Genomic DNA, 24,835 nt, shown 5'->3' on the forward strand with positions numbered 1-24,835 from the left:
TGCAACATGGCGGCGGGACGCACTTCTTCGACCGCCCATCGGACGCGGAGGATTGTATGGACTCGTTGGGCCTCGACCACACACAAGGCTGGCAGGAACAAAGACGGCAGAGCGCACGACGACGGAGCCAGCGACGCGGGGAGGGGGGTCGGCCCCCGGGAGGGCGCGCAGATGCAGAGAGCGGACGCATAACGGTGGGCCCAGATGGCACCTTCCGGGCAGAACTGGAGGAGATCCCAACCCAGAACCAGTTTATCCCGCTGTTTTTGGTGCAGGAAATGCAATCGGACTCAGGGGGTGCTGCCAGCCAGACTGCTGAACCTGCACAGAACGCTTGACTGGTAAACCAGGTGGTCCGATTGTGACGCAGGGGGTCTTAGACATTGTGAGTACCTTTCTGTTTTTTCCTGGGGAGATCAATACAGTTGGAAATGGGGGTGTTCCCCAGAGCAATAGGGGTATACTGAGGAGGGGGGGGGGCGCTACACCTGTCTATCACAGTGACTGTACTTTGGTGCCACATTTCAACTTAAGTGGCCGATTGTAGAGTGCCGTGGTGGCCGGCTAGGCCTCGGCCGGGCAGGGCTGCACGGTACCAGTCAGTCGGCTGATAATCCAACTACGGGGTGAAGAGATTCTTTTGGACTATACAATATTCAATTGCTGTGTTTATCTTGTTAATTTACTAATTACAGCCTGAAGGGGGGGTGTTTGAGGGGTAGAGTGTCTTTGGGGCGGGGTTCAGGGTCTCCTGACCAGGTTCGGATTGGGAGATGCGGTGCTACCGCCTGTGGGTGGGGAATGTTGGGGTTCCTTGTTTTGGTTCAGGGAGGGATGCTACTCGGTCATTTTACACTCTTGCTTTGCAATGTTTAAGTTGTCTGCTTTTTGGAGGGTCACATCAAGCTGCGGAGAAGGTTCCGATGGGGGCCAGGTGGGAGCTACGAAGTCCAAAAGTGCTAACTCATGATAGGTGATACATGTAAATAGAAACTACTGACGTGGAATGTTAGGGGGCTCAATAATAGGGTTAAGCGGATCAGAGTAGCCACCTATCTCCGGCGCTATGGGGTCAGCTTCGCTTTTCTCCAGGAAACACACCTTTGGGGAGACTGCCTTAAGAATGTCCAGCGTAGATGGCGTGGACAGTTCTTTGCCACATCTTACTCCGGGTTTGCCAGAGGGGCTCTAATTTGGGTGGCACCGGGGGTCCCCATTAAAGCCACACACACAAAATTGGATCCGGAGGGCAGGTTTGTAATCATGGTAGGTATACTGGATGGACGTAGTGTCTGCTTGGTGAATATCTACGCCCCGAACACGGACGATGGGGAGTTTTTGGGTCAAGAGCTGGGACAATTAGATATAGACATGGACACGGAGCTCCTGATGGCGGGGGATTTTAACTGTGCACTCAATGGGACTTTCGATAGATGCCCCCCAAAGTTAGAAGCCAAACCTAAAATGAGAGATGCAATGACCCAGATACTCCAAAGTTATGACCTAATAGATGCATGGAGGCACCGCAACCCTGCTTATCGGGTGTATTCGTGCTACACACCTGCTGCCAATACGCACAGTAGACTGGATTACTTCTTTCTTCAGGGCATGGTAATGGACCGGGTGGAAGAGATCCACTATTTGGCGCGCTACCTATCTGATCATTCTCCGCTCCTGCTCACATACTTGGTTGGTGGACCTCGGCCCAAGATCCCGCTCTGAAGACTCAACACGGAGGCTCTCGGGGATCCCACTTATAAGGAGGCTATCTCACAAGGGCTCGAGAGGTATCTAGAAGTGAACTGGGGGTCCGCTAACATGAGGGCGACTGAATGGGACGCCATGAAAGTGGTCCTTCTTGGGACGTGTAGGTCCACGGAGGTAGGGGTAAAGCGGGTGCTGGAACGGGAACTCCGACAGTGCGAGGTCCGCTTGGCGGAGATGGAGAAGGACTTCCCCACGGACAAGGAGCGGCGGCCCGAGTGGACAGCTACGCGGCAGCAGTTGGGGATACCTGGCCTCGCTTGGCAAATTTAATAGGACTGCCAGCAGGCGGAGATGGTACACGGAGGGCGACAAAGCTGGAAGACTATTCGCGCGTCTGATACGGGCGGAAACCCAACCTCACCCGATTTTGGCACTACAGAATGAACTGGGTCGGATGATGTATACCCAGCAGGCGATTAATGAGGTGTTCCGGTCCCATTTATGCAAAATATACTCGGAATCGCAGCCGTTAACGGGCGCCGAGAACATAGAGGTGTACCTCGAGGGGATACAGCTGCCCAGGATTGAAGCAAGTAGCCAGGAGGACCTGGGGGGGTCACTCCGAGAGAAGGTACTGCGCGCTGCAATAGCCCATCTGAAGACATCAAAATCCCCGGGGATGGACGGATTAGCGGCCGAGCTTTTGAAAGAGTTCGGGGGGGTTCTGGTCCCAAGACTCCGGGAGGTGGCAATGGAGGCCTTTGGCCGGGGCTCGCTCCCAGACTCCATGCGGGCGGCGACGATCGTAATGATCCCCAAGCCGGGTAAAGACCCTCTCCTCCCCGGATCCTATAGACCCATATCCATGTTGAATGTGGACTTGAAGATCATCAGCCAGGTGCTGGCTTCCAAACTCCTCCCCTACCTTCGACGCCTGGTCCACGATGACCAGTCGGGGTTCATCCCGGGCCGCAACACCTTACGGAATATCCGTCGCCTGGCCCATGTCATGCGAACTTTAGCGGGACAGGCCAAGCAAAGCACGCTGGTCTTTCTGGATATCGAACAAGCGTTCGACTCGATTCGCTGGGCCTATCTATGGAAGGTGCTTTTGAAGCTGGGTCTGGGGGAAGGATTTGTAAAATGGGTTCAGTTATTGTATATCAGGCCTGTGGCCAGAGTCCGCACGGGCCGATGTGTCTCGGATTAGATACCCATATCGAGGGGAACACGTCAGGGGTGCCCCCTGCTCTTTGCCCTGGCAAAGAAGCCGCTGGCATGCCATCTCCGCACGGTGCTGCAGGGCCGGGGTATCAGGGTGGGGGCAGTGGAGCATGTGGTGTCCCTCTAAGCGGATGACGCCTTGGTCTATCTGAGTCAGCCGACGCAGTCTCTGCCTATTTTGATGACCGAGCTATCACACTTCGCGGCTGCTTCTGGCCTCGCAGTAAATAGGGCGCAATCCCAGCTCTATGCGATTGGAGAGCAGTCTGAATGGGAGGGGGTCCAGCGCCCGGAGATGGGGCTCCCATGGGTGGACGACACACTTCGCTATTTGGGGATCTGGATTGGTCGAAATCCGACCGATTTCTCCCACCACAACATGGGACGGATAATCCGGGGTCTGAGGGGAAGCATCGCCTTCTGGAACACCCTTAAGATCTCCCTGATGGGAAAGATTACTCTGATCAAGATGGTGGTCCTCCCGCGCTGCCTGTATACGATGCAGGTTTTTTTTTTATGAGTGCCGCAGCGGATTTTTCGGGAACTGGATTCCCTCCTGGTCCTCCTGTTGTGGAACGGGAGGAGATGTAGGGTAGGTCTGGAGGTCCTGAAGTGTAGGTGGGGCGCGGGATGATTGGAGGTCCCCGACCTAGAGCTGTACTACTTCGCATCACATCTACAACATGCTATTGCATGGTTGGATACGGACCCCTCCTGGGAACGGTCCTTGCTGGAAGGGGCCTATGGGAGTGAACAACTGGGAGCGCTGCTTTGGCAGGAGGGGGGACGGCGAGATCACATTCCCCCGCTGGTGCGGTTAGGGGCCACAATCTGGGGCCGTGTGATGCGATGCCACATCGGCAGCACGCCGTTGGCCCCTGACATGGATATGTGGCTGATGCCGCCCTTTGCCCGGATTGCGCGGGTCATGTCCATAGATAAATGGGTGGAGGGTGGTTGCCTGATGTTAGCTGATCTGTATCCAAATGATAAATTCACCAAATACCAAGAGGCGGTCACTACTTTCGAGCTTGGTCCAGGGCAATTCCTTCATTACGCTAAATTAGCGGCGACTGCACGGCAGATGTGGCCCTTGTTTCCAGAGGCCCCGGCGCACACCCATACCTTAGTCACTATGTTGGCAATGGCGGGGGGCCGGAAGTTCGTGACTCACCTCTACAGGGCTTTGCGGGAGGATAAAAGGTTACGGCCTTTGGTGATAGAAGACAAATGGCAGCGGGCATGTCCGCAGGAAATCACCCCCCGTGAATGGGAAAAGATACATGAGAGTGTGCGGAAGGTGTCGGTGAGCAACCGCTTTAAACAAATTCAATATAACATTGTACACATGACCTACCTTTCCCCTAAACGACTCCAGGTTATTGATAATACCAGGGATTCCCGATACCCGAAATGTCGCAGTCCCATGGCGGATTTTGTCCATATGATGTGGACGTGCCCTATCCTCCAATCCTATTGGAAGTCGGTTCTGGAGGTCTTGACGAAGGTTTCGGGGTGGTAATAGACCTGGACCTGCGCCCTTGCCTCCTGGGCTTAATCCCCAGAGACCCTAAACGGAAAGTGAGCAGACGGTTCCTCACGCTAGGCCTGGTTACAGCTCGACATCGTATTGCAATCCACTGGCTGTCCCCGCAGGGCCCGATGATGCAGAAATGGAGGGCGGATCTACGGGAGTGGGCATTGGCGGAAGAGGCGCACATGAGGCATACGAGGAGAGATGGGAAGCTACCTGAGGTCCTACAGGCTTGGGGAGTGATGTTTCGGGAGTTGGTGGGACTAGATGCCCCATTGACACAAAATAGCAAACTCCACAAACGCGGGACAGGGGGAGACCCAGGCTCAGGGGGCCGTGACACACGGTGACCCATCATAGAGGGATGGTGGTATAGACCCTATTCTTCTTTCATACCCTCCTTTTTTCCTTTTTTCTAGACCCGGCAGTGGGGGGGGGGGAGTTTGGGGAGGGGTTGGGGGTTGGGAGAGTGGGGGGGGGAATGAAGAGTTCCTATGTTGTCCATTATTGCTTTTAAGGACAAGGTAACTGGACAAGTGGCAGACAAAGCGCACTTTATTATCCTAGCCATTGTTACAAGACTGGACGACAACTGGACTTGGTATGTGGATTTTCATGCATAAGGCGAATATGATGTAGGTTGTCAGCCTCAATTGTATGCATTTCCATGGTGCTCTGAATTGGTATAAGTGTATAACCTTGCTCTGCAATTTTGTCTAATAAAGGTTTTTAAAAATCAAAAAAGAATAAATAAATAAAAAACTCCTGTATCTGCCTTAGAAGTAGTGTCAAAAGCGAGCATTCCAAATGCTAAAGCTTTACAACCACGATGGATACAATGGGTTAATTCTCTTGCTGCAACTGATGTTGAATACGTTTTTGATCCATATTTAAAAACACAAGCATTTCTACAATACGAACATGAATGTCCTTTGCCTACTGAAATTCTGCCTCTTGATCAGTATGAATGTATAATTTATACTGACGGATCAGCTCAACCCGCTACGGGGGGTAAACAAGCCTATAGTGTGGCGTGCGCAATCGTTAAAGGTCGCTGGCGCGATGGCAAATTCCGACCAATGGTCACAAAAACTCAATCTCTAGGAGATTATACAGCTCAGTGAACTGAACTAGAAGCATTCAAGATGGCACTTGAAAACACGGATCGTGAATTCCCCACACTCATAATGCTTTGGGAACAGGTTGTTCAGTCACGACAAGAACTACAAAAGACTCACGTGATACATACACTGAGTCATCAACGTGATGGCGTTCACGTTGTAGTGAATTCATTGGCTGATGAAGCCGCGAAGGCAGCTGTGCAAATGGCTTCCGTAGCTGCAATCACTCGTTCAAAAACGAAAATGGACAGTGAAATAATGCTGGCTGTCAATGCTTCTAGCAAAGACAGCGGAAAAAAGTTACCTAAAGGGTTTTCACTCAAATACACATATATAACTAATGCGAATAATGTTCCATTTGCTCGAATCCCTGGAGTGGGGGATAGGGTAATTCCAAGCATGGAACATAGATCAGGACTAATTTGAGCAGCACATGAAGGGCTTGCCTCTGCACATGCAGGTGTTTCCGCCACAGTGTCATTATTAAAACAGCGATACTGGTGGCATGAGGAAACAAACCAGAAACTATGTTTTGGACTGTGAAATATGCCAAAAGATGACAGTCTCTACTGTGAAACGTCCTGCGCAGGCACCCCTGTTAATCTCTGATAAACCATTAGCTTGCGTATACCTGGACCACTGCAGTCCCTTACAGAGGGATGGTAATTACAAATATATCATGGTCGCAGTGGATTCGTGCTCAAGGTTCATTTGGATGTGGCCTCAGCGCTTGGCTGACGCTCGAACTGTTATAAAAGATTTGTGAGTCTTTATCGGCACATACACAGTTGGCACACTACAGTCTGACAAGGGTCCTGCGTTTAGCTCTCGAGCTTACAAGGAGGCCATGGCCAGTTTGGGCGTTGCACTGCAGTACTCTAGTCCATTCCATCCTGAGAGCAATTCGGTTGTGGAGAGAAAAAACCGGGACATAAAGCAATCTATAACAGCTAGGGTATTAGACTCGGTTTACGGGTGGGTCAAACATCTAATAAGAGTCCAACGTAGTCTTAACAATATGCCAAGAAGTTTTCTAGGGGGTATCACTCCATATGAAGTCCTTTTTGGGACCATAATATTAGTAGCAGACCTTGATTGTCAGACTTCAGTGGTAGACCAAAAAACAGTTGATAGCAAAGACCGTTTGGCTGTTTTACAGGACTTAAATGAAATAAGAACTAAACAAAGCAACGTGTTCCTGAAGCCAACCACCTCTAAAGAAAAACCAACCATCCCAGCAAGGCCTGTCTGGGAACCAAAGCTTGGTGATCTAGTCAGAGAAAAAATCACGGGCAAGAAGGAATTTGGGCCTTTTTTCAGACAACCAGTACCAGACATAGCAATCCAGGGATGAAGAACAGTATTACTGCCGCCCCTTGCTGGAAAAAAGGAGAACAGGTTTGTGTCAACCGACCTGGTCAAACCACATCATGTGGCCGATACTAAGCAGTAGGCCAAGTGGAGTCCGAGCAAGTAGCAGACGCCCTAATCTAGCTACTATCCAAGAAGTTCAAACTGAGAGACTCATCACCTTTGAGGAATCTACAGTGCGAAATGAAGGACTATGCAATAAAGCCATGGAACTTGTCCCTCTTGAAACCCAAATAACAGTTTGTCAACAAACACCTGTCTACAATGAAGTAACAAGTGATCAAGTGGTTTCAGCGAATTCAACAAATCCTGATGCAATCCCAACAATTGACAGAACTACCTCTGACTATTTCATTAACTTTGATACGTTTTCTGAGGATCCCAGCGAACCTGAAACAACGCCAGCAAAAAGAACTTTCAAAGAACAAGCAACAGACCTTTTTCATCACCTGGAAAAGACTTATCTGGTTTCACCATGGATAGAACTACTTTGAATTGTGTTGGGTGTGCTTTTTCTTCTACTTTGGTTGACTCTGGTAAAAACACTGGGAATGCTGATAAATGGAAGGTATGTCAAAATGGACACAGCAAGTAAGAACATCAACTTACTACTCAAGCCACACAAATCATCTCATCGTGAACAAAGAGACTTGTCATCAGTGAAGATAACAGCCATTCCTATACCTGGGGGTATAGCTTGGGACAGAACTGATTATGACATTTTGGGCCCATCGGAACTGTTGAGGATTCCACACCAATTCAAGATTTCATTAAGTAACTTTGTTTCATCTAGTACCTTTTCTGATGATTCGGACTTCGAGACTGTTAATAATATGATGTCAGACTTAGAAATGTCTGCAGTATTCACAAATAATTAATATTTAAAAGGTTCATCAGACTATGAACAAAAAGTATTGTTATAATCATTATGGTCATCATTTCTTGCACAAATCTGCAAATCCTAGAAATGTATTAATGTATAACCAATGGGAACATTGCCCTACTCCACCAAAGGGTAACTCAAAAAGTTTTGCCAATAAGTTTCCGTACTTTTCAGGGTTTAATGTATCAAATGCTGAATCATTTTACTTTAAAAATGTGAACAAAACAGGAATGAAAAGTATGTTGACCATTACAAAACAGATTTATTCTGCAGCTTTTTATGCCCAACTGTCTGGACTAGATTTCGACTTTTGGAAAGACAACATTGAGACAAAAACTGTCTGGGGTACAAAAGATTGGCAAGTGCATGGGGTAGAAGCTGTGTTTAGAGCCTGCATCACCCCTGAGTAAATTATGTTTTTGAATGACACTGTCCAACAGACGTCTTGCCTTGGGTTAGCCAAGATAAAAGACCTGAACAATCTGTCCATACCTACATCTACACCTGATAGTAAGAGCACTTCAGAGGGGAAAGGTCGACGTACATACTATTTTGCATCACAACAGAGCAGACCTAGATTGGAAAAAATGGTCGATCTGGCTCACAGACACAAACAACTGTCAAGATAGATTCCTGAACAAAACACAGGGTTTCACACTCAACAGGCCAGACCCAAGATATGTTCAAAGACAGCATCAATACATACAGTGTAGGGAAACTCTGCCTTGATTGCCCTCAAAGATCTGCATTTAAGGATGTAAAGCAACACTTATCTTTACTTCAAGATGGCACTGATCTTAGGGAATTCTTGGTAGGACCTAGAAAACCGCCTCATAAATGTTTTATATATGCCGGTATCTATGCTGCTTATAATGAAGCATGGAAGATTACGCAAGCAGAGACTGCAGAAAGAATACGAGAAATTGATCGTATTAATTTAGAGAAAACTTTCTATGTGGTTGACAATGGGTTAATGACTCTGTCATCCAGGATATATTCATTGGACAGCATAGTGTCTTCTGCCACAGACATCATGGAACAGGACGTGGTCATGTTGCAACATGGTCAGTCACAACTACGTTCTTTCATGCTATTAGGCTGGACATTGAAAAACCTTCGTTCAGGCTAAAATGCCGTGGCGTTTAATCAATACTACGTCACTGTTTTCAGAATTCAATCTCACTGATAAACAGATCAAACTGGCACAGAGGGGAGCAAACTATAATGTGCTGAGCATTGAAAAACTGGAAAGATTGCCATTTACTGTAGCAGAGAAACCAGCTACTGAATGGATAATACATGGAACAATCACTTTGCCTGTTACATTTTTCCACTTTCAATATTGCCTAAAACATATACCAGCAGGCACATATGAAAGGTTGGGTAAAGAATAGATCAAAACATCCTGGGAATTGCAGTACACACATAGATGTTGGAGTGGGGGACGTGAAGTGTTTCTTAGCGGGAAAACTGTGAAAACGCACTAAGCGGTTCTCTCCTTTGTCAGGGTATAAACTTACACGGGGCCTGCGATTGTTCCTCTAACAATTTATCCTGCCATCTGCAAGGTTCCCAGCTGCAGTGATTGATCCAATTTTTGGACAGCTCTTGAATAGGAGTTACCTTATGTTGAATGATCACGGCTGCTGTGGCATGTTGCCAAGCATACCATATCTAGTAACTGTGTCATACAGGGTCACTTGCTGTATGCAAGGAACGGACAAAGGACGGAACAAGATGGCAGGTCAGGATCAGAGGAGAGGGTGAGAAGGAAGATGGGGACAAGAAAAGGGATTCTGAGAGAGGGAGAGGAGGTCCTCGGAGGAAGATATAAAGAGACAGCAGCGAAAGGACGAGGAGTGCCATGCACCAATGTCCAGCTGGGTAGGTGACGGCCGCAGGCGCCAGACTCCTCTATAGCCAAACCAAGCGGCTCCACCGGGCATCGGCCATGTCGTCTCAACGTCTTTAAATAAGTTTCCAAAAAAGTATAGAATTACACCAGTTACAAGTTACATGAGGAATTTAGCATTTAGGATATTACAAACGTTACAAAATTAACATGAAAGATCGTTGCGAGGAAGAGGAAAAACAAGGTTATACAGATACATCGAATGATTAGATCATTACAAAAACAAAAGATATTACGGTGCAATGGGAGCGAGGGAAAATAGGGGTCAGGGAAAAGGGGGAGAAGAGAAGGGAAACGTGGGAATGAGTGGGAGCAGGGAGAAAGGAACGGACAAAGGACGGAACAAGATGGCAGGTCAGGATCAGAGGAGAGAGTGAGAAGGAAGATGGGGACAAGAAAAAGGATTCTGAGAGAGGGAGAGGAGGTCCTCGGAGGAAGATATAGAGAGACAGCAGCGAAAGGACGAGAAGTGCCATGCACCAATGTCCGGCTGGGTAGGTGACGGCCGCGGGCGCCAGACTCCTCTATAGCCGAACCAAGCGGCTCCACAACACACCACATTATGCCACTGCCCCACGTCACTGCACTGGACACCAAGTTTGCAGTACGGAGCACAGCAGCCACACTGCTCTACAACATACCTTAGAAACATTGCCAAAAGCCAATAGCTCTTGCTAAAGACTTATAAGGACCCAAAGGCGAGACCTATTGGCTACGCCAACGCTTGTTTAATTCTGCTGAGACTTTATCGTGTTACATGCTGTTTGGTGTATGATTCACGGCAAACATTGTCTGCCCTTGTTTTAAAAATGTACAAGGAAAAGAGATACATAGTTTCACTGAGGCTTCTGGTTGTCGTGGGAACAGGTGAGAGGGTCATTGTGAAGAAGATTCTTTGGAATGTTGGTGTTTAGACTGTGGATGACAGTTGAGGGGGAGGGGGGCTCACACTAGCCTCAGCTCCACTCCTCCCGTGTAGAGACGTCGATAGAGACTGAAGAGCGGGAAGAGCCTCTGTGTGAAGGGGGCCTGCGGGAAGGAGTAGAGAAGCTCCATGGAGTCAGCATTGTACAGGGACAGCAGCCCCCCTCGTAGTCCAGATACACCCCCAGCTTCCGGGGCTTCTCACGAGGGAACAGATGGGTCAGAGAGGAGGTGTGAGCCCTGTACTGATCATCCCACTCCTGCACAGCCCAGACTCCACCCTCAGGTGAAGATAGATAGATGTGAAGCATCGCCTTCAGCATTGGTCGCAGTAGCAATGTTCAAATTGTGCGCCTGAAGTTTCCTCTCGTACCTCAGCATCAGCATTTTGCGTCCGTGAGATCTCAATGAATGCCGTCATCAGAATTGGTAGCCGCTGGTGACAACACTGCGCACGGGCCGTTACCGCGGTCCAGCAAAGTATCAACATCCATTGGCATGACTGATGGGAGTGTTAGACAGATGTCTAGCATGCATTCTTCTCTGCATAGCAGGCAGCGTAGAACAGATAAGATGCAATCTTGCCAGATTGGTCTGAATGACAGAAACCATGTGGTATTCAATTCTTGTAAACAAGTTAATCCCAAAATGTGGACGATGCAATCACAACACTTCATCTCCAATAGAGTTCTCTCCAATTGGAGTGGCGCTGGTGATTTGGCTTGCCATATCGTAGCAGTAGGAGCAAAAATAATATCCCTGCAACAAGTCCCAAAAGGAGACGCAGTCCGCCAAACACAGAGTGCACAAAGTTTGGAAATATTCCTAGGACTGCTGGAAAAGGTGCTAACAGTCCGGAACATACGTTCTTAAATAGATGTACAATACCGCTCTTATCAGACATGTTTAAGATACGACTTAACATTTCCGAGAAATGTATAGGGCAGTTTGTAGTTAAGAGGGCATGTATCTCAGCAGAAGTCCTTGGCTGAGGTCAGTGGCACAGTGTTTTGCAAAATAATGGCTTTCATTCTGCTTAAAGTATCAATTTGTATAGAAGAGATGTTCAGTGAAGGCCATTAAGGCGACTCCTTGTCTGTCTTGGTTTTAGGAAACAATACTTGCATACAGCAAGTGACCCTGGCTGACACAGTTACTAGATATGGTATGCTTGGCAACATGCCACAGCAGCCGTGATCATTCAACATAAGGTAACTCCTATTCAAGAGCTGTCCAAAAATTGGATCAATCACTGCAGCTGGGAACCTTGCAGATGGCAGGATAAATTGTTAGAGGAACCATCGCAGGCCCCGTGTAAGTTTATACCTTGACAATAGACAGCACACAAGAAACTGTATCGAAATAAAAAATGGAGTCGTGATCAAAGAATAACAAAGACATATAGCCTGCAGGAGAGGTACCCCGCAAGCACAAAAACACTTGCAATGTTTGCAAAAAAGGTGGGGATTTGTCATAAGACATGCCAATTAAGTATTAAAACAACATATTTACGATACCAGAACAAGTCATTCATTCCTGTATCTACTGATACAATATAACGAAACAGTGATAAATTGCACTCAACAGCACTCAAGCAACTATATCGAGACAATAACAAAACATAGTCATTCAAACTCTAAAACCGCACCAAAGAACAACATATTGTATTGTATTGTATTGTATTGTAATTGCATTTATATAGCACTTACTAACCCTGACGAGGTGTTGAAGCGCTTTTTCGGCGGGTAGCACGCTACTCAGGGACCCATAGAGGATTAGTGTTGAATTAGTATAGTGAAACATGCAAGTACATTTTAAGTGGTGGATAGGTTAGTCAGTTTTTGTTGTTGTTTTTTTTCCCCAAAAAACCTTTATTGAAACAAACAAAGGCGAATACGGGTGAGCAGTTATTCCGATACAAATCATTATGTGCATGTATACAATCGTTTCCTTTGGTTCACAATAAGTTCAGAGTAAACAACTTGAGTAGAAAAGGCAAAATGAAACAAAGTGAGGAAGTCCACTCGCAGAGTCTAGTTCTCATCCAGGTCCATGGCGTCAGGAAGGAAAATAAAACACTTTTAGATCAACATTAGTCCAGCTATCCCGGATGGCACAGCAAAGGTGGAACAGATATAAGGGCAATATTTCTTCACCCATTCACCCATAACCCCCCCAACTCCCTCCCTCCATTCCCCCCCTACCTTCGCTGCCGGGCCTAGCAAAAACAAGGAAAACAAAATATGGGCTTTAGTCATGGGTTAGGGTCGAAGCTACCCTACCTCTGTGTCGGGTCCTCATGTGCCGGGTTGTTTTGAGCAAGTGAGTCCACCTGATCTGTGGATGTGGAAGTCAGGGTCTGCTGTGATAGCGGGGCGTCTAATCTCATCAGTTCCTGGATCATCACTTCCCAGGCCTGCAGAACCTCAGGTAGTTTCCCGTCCCTCCTCGTATGCCTCATATGCGCTTCCTCCGCCAAAACTCATCCCCCCATATCCACCCTCCACCTCCGTGGCAATGGGCCCTGTGGGGATAGCCAGTAGATTGCAATACGGCGTCGAGCCGTAACTAGGCCCAGTATAAGGAAACGTCTGCTCACTTTATGTTTAGGGTCCTTGGGGATCAAGCCCAGGAGTCATGGGCGTAGGTCTAAATCAATTGCCCAACCCGTAATCCCTGTCAGGGTCTCCAGAACCGACTTCCAATAAGATTGGAGGGTGGGGCACGTCCATACCATATGGACAAAATCCGCTTGGGGAGTGCGACATTTCGGGCAGTGGGAGTCTCTAGTAGCATCAATAACCTGAAGCTGTTTGGGGGAGAGGTAGGTCATGCGCACTATATTATATTGAAGGATAGGTTAGTCAGTTATTTGGATTTGGAATGATAGCAGAAGGATAGAGTAGGACAAAGGTTTGTATTTATTTATCACTCGCTTGTTGACGCATGCTATTCAGGGAGCCTATAAAGGATTAGTGGTGAATTAATATGGTGAAATATGAGGTAATTTCAGTGGTGTATATTAGTCTGTTACTTGGAGTGAGAAGGATAGCGGATGGATAAAAGGGGAAGAAAGATTTGCATTCATATAGCACTTGTTACCCCTGATGGGTGTTGAAGCGCTTTTCTGGCGAGTAGCACGCCACCCCGGAACCCATAAAGGATTAGTGTTGAAAATTAGTATAGTATAAATATGAAGTAATTTGAGTAGTAGATATGTTATTCAGTTATTTGGGCAGTATATTAGTATAATTGAATATGGAATATGGAATTTGAGAAGTGAACATGTTAGTCTGTTAATTTGGATTGAAAAAGGATAGTGGAGGGATAAACGAGTGAAGGATTTTTTTTTAAGTCTTATCAGTAGGAAGAGGCTTTGGATGAGTAAAAAGGAGTTTTAGAGGGTAGGAGTCAGAGGGGAGAGTTTAGAAATGTTTGTTTTAGGGGACCGGTGTAGTAAAAAGAGGTGTCAGATGATGCAAGGAGGGGTAGAGCAGGAGAGAGTCTTGAAAAGGTTATTTTGGCGATCATAGTAGTGGTATGGGGTTTGGGATAAATGAGAGAGTGGATGTAGAGGATATATTGATAGATCTATAGGATGAGAGATAGGGTAGTGCATTAGAAGGAGTAGTAGAAAGAAGTTTGAGATGAGTCAGAAGGTTGGGCTAGAAGATATATTGAGCGAAGTATAGGCTGAGAAATAGGCTAGTGCATTGGAAATGCTAAATTATTAGAAAGTGATAAATATATAGATCCATAAGTACATTGAAAGTATATAGATACATAAAGGAAGTAAGTATATTTAGATTAAATATATTGATAGAGGCACAGGATGAGAAATAGGGTAGTGCATTGGGTATGCTTTTTCAGGAGAAAAGTAACAGACACACAGATCCAAGTACATGGAAGGTACATAGATGTACAATGGAAGTATGTACATGTAGACCAAAGATGATTTTTATTTATTGATGAATATTATTATTATTATTTTATTTTTTTTGTTCTTCTCTTAACAACATCATTGTTTTACATGTTTTATAAAGTAATACATAAAGATAGGTACATATCCATAGTGAAAACAAATGCTTATATACAGAGGGATATGCTGTAAATTTCTATTTCCGTATGGTGCTTATGTGGGGAAGAGCCAGATCTTGAGTAGTTTTCTGAAGATAAGGTGGTTGTCGGTGGATCTTATGTTGGGGGGTAAAGAGTTCCATAGTTTGGCTGCTTGAACAGAGAAGGATATGCTACCCATTGTTTTTTTCTTGTATGGTGGGATTTTGAGGCGAGATGCTCCTTTAGAGCGTAGGTTCCTTTGTTGAATGTGTTTGGTGATTTTATTCCTGATGAAGAGTGGTCCTATTCCATGTATTGCTTTGTGGGTAATACAAAGCAGCTTGAACGTGGATCTTCTGGCAACCGGTAACCAATGCAGGGCTTTCAAGGCAGGGGAGATGTGGTCTCGTGGTTTGATATGCAAGAGTAGTCTGGCAGCCGTGTTCTGAATCTGTTGTAGTCTTTCCATGGTCGTTAAAGGTGATTCGTGGTAGAGGCTATTGGCGTAATCGAGTTTGGATAGAACAAGGGAGATGGTACCTTGGACCTTGTGTGGAAATCCCAAATGAGGGAAAATTCATCGCAGCGTTTTTATAGTAGCAAAGCTTGATCTTGCTAGTTTATTCACTTGGACATTCATCGACAGCTTGGAGTCCATGGTCATTCCGAGGTTTCTTACTTCCTTCGATACTTTAGGCAGTGATCCCAGTTCATCAGGCCATGCGGCAAGTGGGGTGTATTTTTCCAATCGCCACACGTGAGTATTTCAGTTTTTGAAGCATTCCTTTTGAGATGGCTCCAAGTCATCCACTGATCCACGGCTCTGAGACAGCTGAAAATTGGTTATTTTCCAATGTCTTTGGGGCATTCCAGTTGAAGGAGTATTTGCATAGCACGTGAGCTGAAATTTATTGATCAGTACTGGTAAAGACTTCATGTAGATGTTGAAAAGCATGTTCGAGATGATAGAACCTTGAGGGACCCCTGCTTTTGTGGAGTACGGTTTGGACGAGAAAGGTGGGGTGTCGATGACATTAATTCTGTTTCGAAGGTAGGACGCGATCCAGTCTAGAGCAGTTGCCTCTATGCCGGCTTCATAAAGTCTTTGTTTCAGAGTGTCATGGTCAACCGTGTCAAAGGCAGCTGAGAGGTCCAAGAGGAGTAGCGCAGCAACACCGTTGCGGTCAACTGTATTCTTTAGGTCATCCCAAATGGCAAGGAGGGCAGATTCAGTGCCTCTTCCCGGATGGAATCCTGTTTGGAAATCTGAAAGTATGTCATTCTCTTCAATGAATTGTGACATCTGGGCGAACGCTGCTCTTTCTATCAGTTTGCCTAGGAAAGGTCCATTTGTAATGGGTCTGTAGTTGTCGAGGTTCAGCGGGTCCAAGTTTGTTTTCTTCAGTAAAGGGCGTATGTATGACTTTTTGAGTTGTTCTGGAAATATTCCAGTAGTTAAGGAATCGTTGATGATTCTTACTGGAATGGCAGCAGAGGTTGTTAAAAGAATTGTCTTGAAAGTTTGTGGCGGACAGGGGTCAGAAGGGCTGCCGGCAATACCCTTGGATGATTTCCAATGGACATTTTTGATTATTAGTGGTGGCCCCTGTCCAGAGCACCCCCCTTGAGAGGGGGGTGCTCTGGACAGGGCGGCACATTTGGAAATTTGCACACAAGATTGTTTTGCATTTAAAATGTATTGGTAATTTACGTTACAGGTGCTGCATATGTTGCTCTTGGTCCACTATTCACATCTTAAGTTTCTATTAAATGCTGACTATAAAGTTTTAGTGAAAATTTGAGCAAATCGATTTATTCCGATTGCTCAGAAGGTGATCCATAAGGACTAGACAGGGTTTGTGGCTGGAAGGCTGATGTCATCTAATACTGGATTTCAAATATACTAACTAAATTTTTCTAACACTAATCAAATACCTGCACTGATAATAATGATTGATGCTGATAAAGCATCCAACCTCGTGAATTTGGGAGCTCTTTTATATGGCCTCAGTAGGGTGGGGTTTCCTTCTCAAATCATTAGCATGCTACGGAATATACATCAAGGAGCACAGGCTCAGGTCTTTATAAATTTTAACTTAGCAGGGACTGTCGATATAAATCGGGGAACCCGGCAGGGCTGTCCCCTGTTGCACATGTTTTTTACCTTCTTTATTGAACCACTGGCTGTCAGGATCAGGGATAGAAGCACCAATAATTGGAATGTCCAAATTAAAATAGTTTGCAGACAATATAATTTTATATTTTAGACCTAAAGAGCAGAATATCAAAATGATGTTGGCAGAATTCACGCAGTTCCAATCGATTGGGGGATGTAAAATCAAACGTTATAAAACAGATATATTGCTGTTTAATACCTTCTGTAGTATTCTCCCGTGTAATCTTCAATGTCATACTTTCTCCTCTTACTCATTTCGATATTTGGGGATACATGTCACTAATTGTTATGCAGAGCTCTTCAGATTGAATTATGAGGTAATGTTGAAAATATTGAAAGATCTATTAGACAGATAGACACTTCTTCCTCTTACATTAATTGGCTGCGTAGCCCTCCTAAAAATGTCTATTTTACCGTTATTGATTTTTTTCTCACAGATGTCCTGATAAACCTCCGGGAGTCTGTAATAACACAAAAATCCTTTGTAAGAGATACCACAGACATTCTCAATATACTGAACGATATGACGTTTGACCCTCTAACAGAAATGTTAGTTACCATTGACATCGAGTCATTATACTCGTGCATCCCTCAAGATGCCGCCCTTGTGGCTGCAGCACGGGCATTAGCTAAACAGGAATGGTTTTATGACGCCCCTCAGAGCTTTGTTCTACAGTTCATAGAACTGGCATTAACCAGAAACTTTTTCTGTTACAAGGACAACATGTTTCTTCAAGTAACAGGCACCTCTATGGGCGCTACTATGGCGCCAAGCCTGGCCTGTATCTACGTGGGACAGTTCGAGGAGCACGTCATCGATTCTAACACCAATCCTTTAAAAGGCCATATACGCCTTTGGAAGAGATATATCGATGACGTGCTCTGTATCTGGACAGGAGATGAAAGGTCCCTCCTTGACTGTCCAAACTGGCTAAACACACAGGATCAAAGCCTCCGATTCACCTGGACATACAGTACCAATAAAGCAGTATATTTGGATTTAAACATTGAAGCCACTGAGAACGGTTTGAAAACCAGTGTTCATCAAAAACCCACCGACAGGAACTCCCTAATATCATATGAGTCGTACCACCCGAGGGCTCTTAGGGATAACCTGCCTTTGGGCCAGTTTCTTAGATACCGCAGGAACTGTTCATCCACTGCGGTTTATAACGAACAATCCATAACTCTGAGTGAGAAGCTGATGGCCAGAAACTACCCGCCAAAAGTGGTGAAACAAGCAAGAAAAAGAGCTTTGAATACACCGAGAAGTGCGTTGCTGGAGTCTAATAAGAAGGAAAGAGAAGAATGTATTCCTGTCATTATGACATTTGACCCGCTGGCGACAAAAGTGCGCCAATCAATTAGAAAACATTGGGCATTACTATCGAACAATGAATTTAAGATGCCTCCTCCACGTTTTTCCTTTAAAAGAGCATGCAGGGGGGCGTGGCCACGATGGCGGGCTGAGTGGTCGCACTCGATGTGAGCTCCGCCGGCCCTGGGCCCTTAACCTGATGTGAAGGCGCTGATCCTCCCCCCGGGACGCTGTGCTTCGCGGAGCTGCAGAGTGGGGTATCGGTGTAACCGCTGCAGGACTGCTGCCGCCTCTACTGGCGCCTGCCCGGTCTCGGACCTCGGACCATTGCTGGGAGCGGGAGAGGCCTGGTGCACGACCCGGTGAGGAGGCGGACCGTGACCGGCATCGGACGTCTGCCCGGGTGAGCGCAGCGGAACTGCTGATCCTGCACGCCGGTCCCGGGCATCCACGCCCAGCCCTGCAGCACATCTCAGGGGTCCGGGCCGCCTACGCCGGAGGCGGGGAGATAGAGGCGCCGGCCCCGGGGCCGGACATCACGCGAGGCCGCGGCTTTGGCCTGAGCCCCGGGCCCCGACCACGCTGTCGGCCACAGAGAGTGGCCCTGGAGGGTGTTGCAAAGCTGCGGATCCTGTCCCCTGGCCCGGGATGTTCCTGGCCGGCCTCGCGGCACTTCTTGAGGGTCTGGACCAGCTGCAGCGGTAGAGGGGCGGCGGAGGTACCGGACCTGGGGCTGCATACTACGCGAGGCCGTGGCTTTGGCCCACATTCCGGACCCCATCAACGCTGAGTGACGGCGGCCCATCCACCCGCCAGCTGGGCTCATTGGGTTCGGTGCTGCTTCTCTGGGTCAGCGGAGGCTCCCGTGGAGAGTGCTAGGTGACGCTGGAAGGGGGAGCTCTCCACGCGAGGCCGAGGCTGCGGCCTGCGCCCCCTGGAGCCACGGAAGAGCGGAGGCCAGGTTCTTGGATTATCGGCCGCCGGTAAGACTGACCGCCTGTGGGACCCTAGAGCAAGCCCTCCCATCGAGGTGCTCCCTGGTGACACTTTGGGACGACCCGGCCCCGGGGTGCCCGGTGTGCTCTCCCCCGCATTGCCTGAGTGAGGGAGCAGGGGCATACCGGACACGCCAGCACATCCCCCCGCACAGCTGCTGGAAGGCCTATCTTGGACCAGTTCGAAGGGAATCCCCCCGTGGCGCTAGTGACACTGAGCTCGTGTCTGCGGTGTCAGTTGGGAGGGAGACGGGAGCAGCACCGGGCTGGCCGGACCTGAAGGCCCTGGTGGGCAGCCGGCCCCCGGACGGCCCGGACCACGAGTCACTTCATAGCTCCTGTTCTATCGGAGGTGAGGTCTGACCCCATAGAACATTGGTGGAGCGGCGTGAGGGGCCGCCGGCTCGGGGGGGGTTTTGGGCCACGCCAGGGACTGGACCGTTAGATCACTTGGAAGGGCACCTCCGTGGACGACATGGCGCAGAACAGAGGGTCAAGGAGGGGGGACCGCACATTGCCGGAGATGCTGAATAGGAGCAATGTGAGACAAGATGGGGGACGGCCGTCCCCAAACCACCCGGGTGGTTCCCAAGGAGCGGGTGGAGGGGAGCCGCCGGTCACGAGGTCCTTCCTCGAGTCCCTCTTCAGCTCATTGCGGGAAGACTTTCAAGCGCTCAAGCAGGAAGTAGCGGGTGAGGTCCGCGAGATACGGAGGGAGGTTGACAGCCTGGGAGACAGAGTGTCCACGGTGGAGGATGCCGGCCATGCCAGGGACGAAGAAATCACGCAACTACAGCAGGAAGTTGTCCGGCTCCGGGACCAGCATCTTGATTTACAGTCCCACGCGGAGGACCTTGAAAATCGCTTCCGGAGGAACAACATCCGAGTCCGGGGAATTCCTTCCCGGGAAGAAGGGGAAGATGTGGCGGCGTTCCTCGGGGAGTTGTTCAGAGAGGTGCTGGGAGAATCGGCTGATTTTCCTATCCGGATCGATAGAGCGCACAGGGTGGGCCTGCAGCGCCGGACCTCGGCGCCTCCTCCCGACATCCTGGCCTTCCTGCCGGACTACCCCCTGAAAGAGCGAATACTGCGGGAGGCGAGGAGGAGGTCTTCCTTGGAGTTCCGGGGTCACCGTGTGGCTCTTTATCAGGATCTGGCTGCAACCACCCTGCAGAAGCGCAAGGCTTTTAAAATTGCGACTGACTTTCTTAGGGAGCAGGGCATTCAGTACTCTTGGGGACACCCTTTCCGGCTCATTTTCCGGTGGAATGGAACTTTACATCAGCTGCGTTCCCTACAGGATACTTGTGGAGTGCTGGGGATCACTGCTACTGACGACGGAACACACACGCCTCATCGGAACCGTGTCACAAGAGACGGATGGCAGACAATCCCTGGCCGACAGTCATCTGCTTCCTCGACGCGGCCGGACTCTCCTGCGGTCAATGTGGAATCGGACACCGCAGCGAGAGATGGAGCCAATGCGACTACTGCGAGTGTGGTGGCGTTAACAGCTTGAGTGAACTCCGGGGGGAGATCGACATCGCTACTCTTGAAATGCAGGTTTGAGGGTCTGGGGGGGAGGGGGGAACGGGGAGTGCGTGGTGGCTGGACGTCCACTCTTTTTGACTTTCCGCAGGCTTGTCCGTCAAGGACCGGACTGGGACAATGGGTTTTTGGGGTTTTTGGGGGGTTCAAGGGGGAGGGGTGGGGGTCGTTGAGCCAGTCCCAGTTGTGGGAGAGGACTGGAGGCAGGGGGGTTGTTGGGGAAGGAGGGGGACTGTTGGGGGGATTCGGGGGGGATGGGGGTTGAGTAGGAGGGGGGGATCCGGGAGTTGGAAGTGGGAGAGGGAGGTCGTCCAGTGCACATGGGGGTTCCTAGTGATTCAGGCAATGCAGGTGCTTTTTGGTTCGCTTGCACATGGCGGTGGCGTGCACAGTTTTGCCGGCCCTTTTGATTTGCTTGAGAGTCGGGGAGGGGAGGAGAGGGTTGCTCAATACACATTGCGGTCAGTGGGTCTCCAGATACTATGTGTGCTCCGTGGTTTGCTCAGATTTGTTTGCTTTTCATGTCACTGCGTTTTATTCACTGCTCTGTTGCTCTTTGTGCCAGGTGGCGCCCTTGCCCTCCTCGCCTTGCTGCTGTGGGGCCTTGATGCTTTCTGCTACACCTTTGCTCATGCCACCAGCCACCTGTAAGGTTGTGACCTTGAATGTCCGGGGTTTGAATAATCCAGTTAAGAGGCGGGCTGTCCTTTCGCTTCTAGAGAGCACCCAGGCAGATATCTGTCTCCTCCAGGAGACGCACTTATTGCCGCAGGATACACACAGGCTCCGATCTCATAAGTTCCCTTCACAATTCTTTTCCTCTTGCACCACTAAAACTGCTGGGGTGGCGATATTGGTGGCCCGGCACTTTCGAGGGGAAATCCTTCACAAATTCACGGAACAGAAGGGTAGGCTATTGGCATATCGGTTCAAGATTGGGGGTCTTCTATTTACGATTGGGTCCCTATATAGCCCCAATGAACGGCAGGACCGCTTCTTACAAGCAGCGATCGAGGATGTTACCTCTTCCCAGGATAGGCACATCATACTAGGGGGGGACTTCAACATTGTCTTTGACTCCGCATTGGATAGGTCGGCGCAACGCTCCCCACAGGTCGGGGAACTCTCCGCAGATCGTAAGGCTCAGCTAGAGGAAGTAGACCTCCTTGATCTATGGCGACACCTACACCCCACAGATAGGGACTACTCATACTACTCCCACGCACACAAGACGTACGCAAGGTTAGACCACCTTTTAGTTACCTCACCGGTGAGGGCGCTGGCCTCAGGGTCAGAGATAGGCGTGATCTCCCTTTCAGACCATGCCCCGGTTGACGTCACGTTGTGTGTGCCTCCGGCGGCTCCCCGCCCTCGGACGTGGCGACTCCGTGACACGCTGCTGCACAGGGCGGAGGTGGTAGCCCGCATCGAGAAGGCGATTCGGGAATTTCAATCCCATAATGATAACACTGACACTAGCCGGGCCACGCAGTGGGCAGCACTGAAGGCTGTTCTTAGAGGGGAATTTATAGCGATCTCCTCGGCTGATAATAAGGAGCGGCAGGCCAAGAGAGATGAACTCACGGATCGGGTTCGGGAACTTGAACAGATTCATCGCAGGACGGGGGCTCCTAGAATTTGGCGCCAGCTCAAGGAAGCAAGGAAGCTCCTGGCGGCCCTGGATCTTGACCGGGCAGAGTACGCGGCACTGCGGTTGCGTCACACCTTCTACACTGGAGGGGACCGTTGTGGCAGACTGTTGGCTAATAGGCTCCGAGTGGCGAGACAGAACCAGCTGGTTAAGGAGATCTCTAGCCCGGCGGGGGTGCTGGAGACGGAGGACGCTCAAATAGCAGCCGTCTTTCGCGGCTTTTATAAGGATCTTTATACAGGGGATCCCCCAGATGAGATGGCCATGGCCGCTTATTTGTACTCGGTCGCACTGCCCTCTCTGGAGCCTTCGCAGGCGGATCATTTAGATAGAAACATCCGGATAGAAGAGGTGGTTTCCGCTATTGCCAGGCTTAAGCATGGCAAGGCACCGGGCCCGGATGGCTACACTGCGCTCTATTATAAAACGTTTTGCACGACGTTGGCCCCCATTCTGACGCACCTCTTCAACTCCTTTGCTGAACCCGGAGCCATTCCGCCCGATCTGCTCCAGGCTACTATCTCGGTTATCCCTAAGCCTGGTAAGGACCCGAAACACTGTGGGTCATATAGACCGATCTCTCTTCTGAATATTGATCTGAAATTGTATACGGGGATCCTAGCCGCTAGATTGGCTCCCCACTTGGCCGGTCTCATCGATCCTGACCAGGCGGGTTTTGTCCCAGGGAGACAGACAGTGGACAACACGAAACGAATTGTCCATTTACTCGAGAAGGCCTCCCGGATTCCGGGAGAACGGATGATGCTGGCGGTGGACGCGGAGAGGGCATTTGACCGGGTCCACTGGCCTTACTTGGAGCAGGTGCTCGTGAAAGCAGGTATAGGTGGGAAATTCTGCTCCATGATTCTTAACTGTTACAATCGTCCATCGGCGGTGGTCCGCGTCAACGGGCTCGCTTCTGAGACTTTCAGCATCGAACGAGGCACCAGGCAGGGCTGCCCGCTTTCGCCCCTGCTTTTTGCTCTCTACATGGAGCCGTTTGCCGAACGGATGCGTGATAACCCGGCGGTGACCGGAATCCAGATGGGTGGTTTTACGCATGCTATCAGCCTTTACGCTGACGATGTCATTCTGTCCATTGATAGACCCCGGATGGCTCTACCGGCGTGCATGGAGGAGCTGGCCTCCTTCGGCGCGGTTTCGGGGTTCAAGATGAACATGGGGAAGTCGGTAGCGTTAGATATCTCCCTCGAGCCGGCTACTAGAACCTGTTTGCAACGGAGGTTTCCCATGCTCTGGTCATCGGGAGCAGTGCCTTATCTGGGGATCCAGATTGCTCCTACTTTGCCAGCTATGGTGTCGGCCAACTATCAGGCCCTGGGTGCCAAGATTAGAGAGGAACTAGGCCGGTGGAATCGTAGCACTTTCTCCTGGTTGGGCAGGATAGCTGCTATCAAAATGACGGTCTTGCCCCAGGTATTGTACCTCTTTCGAGCCCTGCCGCTCCAACCGCCGGTGGGATGGATTTCGCAACTGCAGGCAGACGTTTCTCGGTTTGTCTGGCAGGGTAAGAAGCCTAGAATGCGTAGAACTCTTTCGCTGCTGGCCCCTGAAGCCGGTGGTTTAGGAATACCCGATTTTCGCAAATACTTTCAAGCTACACAGTTACGTTATCTTGTGGAATGGAGTAGGTGGGAGTCCGATAAACACTGGCTCTTTCAGGACCAGGCGGTAGCAGGGAGACCCCTGCAGGAGATCCCTTTCCTACGTCGCCCGCATCGGCCCAAGAACCTCTATGCCTCTTTTGTCACGAGGGTACCCCTACGGGTGTGGGATGCTACCAACGTCTTGCATGGCCTCACCACGTTTCCGTCACCGCTTACCCCGCTGGTAGACAACCCGGACTTCACTCCGGGGATGGAGAGGGGAGCGTTCGCACGATGGAAACAGGCGGGGTGTAGAGCCTTATGTCATTTTTATGGCCCTGAAGGGGTTATCCCCTTTACACAACTCCGTCAGGAGTTCTCGCTCCCGGAGATGGAGCGACTTCGTTATATGCAAGCTCGCCATTGGGCCCTCCAGCCGCAAGTGAGAGGGACGGCCGATCGGCTTTTTCTTCCCTATGAAAAGTGGCTCATGACGCGGACTTCGGACTCCAAACTGATTACAGATTTATATAAGCTGCTGCAGCCGCCGGCGACTCACTTTTATCACCCTGGGAGGGAGCGTTGGGAAAGGGAGTTGGGGAGGACATTGAGCCCTAAGGAATGGGAACACATATCCTATAGAGCGAGGCATTCGGCATACCACGTAGGGCTCACTGATACACTGACTAAGGTCTCTACCTATTGGTATTATACACCTGCACGGGTTCATGAGTTTGATCGTAGTAAGGAAGACACTTGTTGGCGGGGGTGTGGGCACCGGGGTACACTCACGCATATACTATGG

At 49.3% G+C, this 24,835-nt stretch overlaps 1 long non-coding RNA gene across 1 annotated transcript in view; it reads left to right on the forward strand.

Annotated features, from left to right (window-relative positions):
• Nucleotides 1-24,835, forward strand: part of LOC144826275 (uncharacterized) — a 359,567-nt gene that overhangs the window by 206,924 nt on the left and 127,808 nt on the right. The gene's annotated exons all lie outside the window — the stretch shown is intronic.

Source organism: Lissotriton helveticus, chromosome 3_2 (genome assembly GCF_964261635.1).
Source record: "Lissotriton helveticus chromosome 3_2, aLisHel1.1, whole genome shotgun sequence".
NCBI classification, from domain to species: domain Eukaryota; kingdom Metazoa; phylum Chordata; class Amphibia; order Caudata; family Salamandridae; genus Lissotriton; species Lissotriton helveticus.